Source organism: Schistocerca gregaria, unplaced genomic scaffold, assembly GCF_023897955.1.
Source record: "Schistocerca gregaria isolate iqSchGreg1 unplaced genomic scaffold, iqSchGreg1.2 ptg000997l, whole genome shotgun sequence".
Classification (NCBI taxonomy): Eukaryota; Metazoa; Arthropoda; class Insecta; order Orthoptera; family Acrididae; genus Schistocerca; species Schistocerca gregaria.
Window position 1 is genome coordinate 42,501 of NW_026062347.1, and position 2,500 is coordinate 45,000.

The 2,500-nt window shown below is 56.0% G+C and overlaps 1 pseudogene; it reads left to right on the forward strand.

The window, feature by feature from the left end:
• The window catches only part of LOC126326667 (large subunit ribosomal RNA), a 7,881-nt pseudogene that overhangs the window by 2,373 nt on the left and 3,008 nt on the right, over positions 1–2,500 (forward strand).

A 2,500-nucleotide genomic window follows, 5' to 3' on the forward strand; every position in this document is an offset into this window, starting at 1 on the left:
AGGATCGGGGCGTGTCGGGCTTGGTCGGGAAGTGGGTCAGCGCTAACGTGCCGGGCCTGGGCGAGGTGAGTGCCGTAGGGGTGCCGGTAAGTGCGGGCGTTTAGCGCGGGCGTGGTCTGCTCTCGCCGTTGGTTGGCCTCGTGCTGGCCGGCGGTGCAGGATGCGCGCGCCTGCGCGGCGTTCGCGCCCCGGTGCTTCAACCTGCGTGCAGGATCCGAGCTCGGTCCCGTGCCTTGGCCTCCCACGGATCTTCCTTGCTGCGAGGCCGCGTCCGCCTTAGCGTGCTCCTCCGGGGGCGCGCGGGTGCGCGGATTCTCTTCGGCCGCCATTCAACGATCAACTCAGAACTGGCACGGACTGGGGGAATCCGACTGTCTAATTAAAACAAAGCATTGCGATGGCCCTAGCGGGTGTTGACGCAATGTGATTTCTGCCCAGTGCTCTGAATGTCAACGTGAAGAAATTCAAGCAAGCGCGGGTAAACGGCGGGAGTAACTATGACTCTCTTAAGGTAGCCAAATGCCTCGTCATCTAATTAGTGACGCGCATGAATGGATTAACGAGATTCCCGCCACAATGCCAATGTCGGTTAAGATAGGACAGCTGAACTGCGCGCGAACGCAAGCGGTGATGCAGGAGGTACGACGCCGAGCGGAGGAGGAGTCTCTAGACATATTATGTCTGCAAGAGCCCTACTCTAGGGACGGAAAGATCCGATATATGCCGACAACAGCTCAGATCCTGGCTGGGGGAGAGCATCCTATGGCAGCAATTGTTGTGCTAAATCGTTCCTTCAGAGCAGTCAAAGTGGCGCACCTAAGCAACAGATGCATGGTGTTAGCTGAGATAAATACTGGCGATTTCACCTTTTTCGTGCTAAATATGTACTTTCAGTACAGGCACAGAGAAAGACCGTATATCGACCAGTTAAAAGAGGCGGTTGGGTTCTACCGCAATGACTTGCTGATTTGCACAATGGACGCAAATGCCATGTCACCCCTATGGCACAGTAACATCACGCCTCTTGGTGCTCGACGCGCCGCCAGGCGAGGTGAGAGACTCGCTGAAGCAATTCACGAGCTCAGACTAGAAGTGCTGAACCGACCAAACTTCCCACCAACTTTCGAAGGCCGCCGTGGAGCGACCTCGAATATCGATGTGACACTGAAGAGTGCACACGAGCATCTCCGTGCGGAGAACTGGAAGGTATGGCGGGGAATGACACTAAGTGACCACAATCTGATCACATTCACTGTAGCCTATGATGGGGAGCCTCCTCCTGAAGACCAGGTGAACGGCACCGTCAAGTACAACTGGCGAAAGGCTAATTGGGATCGACTAAGAGGTAATCTAGTGATACCGAATTGGCCAATGGATCGCGTTGTGGACGTTGACAAAGCTGCAGAAGATCTGACGGCGGCCATACAGACAGCAGCAACAGGCGCAGTCCCGTTGGCCCACACAGGGAAAATGCCTAAGGCACCTTGGAACCCTGAGCTGCAGCGTCTCCGACGCGAATGCAGAAGAGCGCGGCGGCATTACCAGCGCAGCGTAGGCGATCACATTCGTGAGGCCACGCTTGCGCGGTACAGGCGGGCCAAAGCCGTGTTTAAGCGGGCACTGCACACAGTACGGACTGAGAGTTGGCAGTCTTTTGTTCGTGACAGTCTGGCGGCTGACCCCTGGGGTACACCGTACAAGATTGCCGTGTCAAAAGTTCGGTCACCGACGGTCCTGTCGACCCTAAGGAAGATCGATGGCAGTCACACCAAGGACTGGCAAGAGTCAGCTGAGCTCCTCATGAGTACCTTATTGCCCGACGATAGTAGCGAAGATGAGGACGAGGAACAGGGGAATTTGAGGCGACAACTCCATGAGCTGTATGCCGATGAGACGCCTGTTGCTCCGTTCACTGAACGTGAAGTTACCGCCGCAATTCTTGAATTGCGCCGTAAAAAGGCGACGGGCCATGATGGACTCGCTGCCGAGGTTCTCCAAGCCCTGTGCGCGGAGATCTGCCCTTACCTGACTAACCTCTACAATGAGTGCTTACGTCAGGGACGGGTACCAGAATCGTGGAAGTTGGCCGAAGTGGTCATTCTGAGAAAGGGTGAGGACAAGGATCCGGAAGTGCCGAAATCATACCGACCCATCTGTCTCTTGAACTCCATGGCTAAGCTCCAGGAGAAGCTCCTATGCCTTCGGCTGGAGCAACACCGGGAACTTAGGGGACGCAGTCCCGACCAATATGGATTCAGGAGGGGTCTGTGTACAGAAGATGCTATAAACAAGGCAATGTTGTTGGTGGACACATCTACAGCCAAGTACGTTGCGGGGATAATGGTTGACATCGCTGGGGCTTTCGACAACCTATGGTGGCCGGCACTGTTCGACAGCCTAAGGAAGTTGGAATGTCCTGGGCCCCTGTACCGGTGCCTGCTAGACTACTGCCGTAACCGGCGGGCGGTTTTGCGGTGCCCGGGGCGGGCGGTTGAGAAGT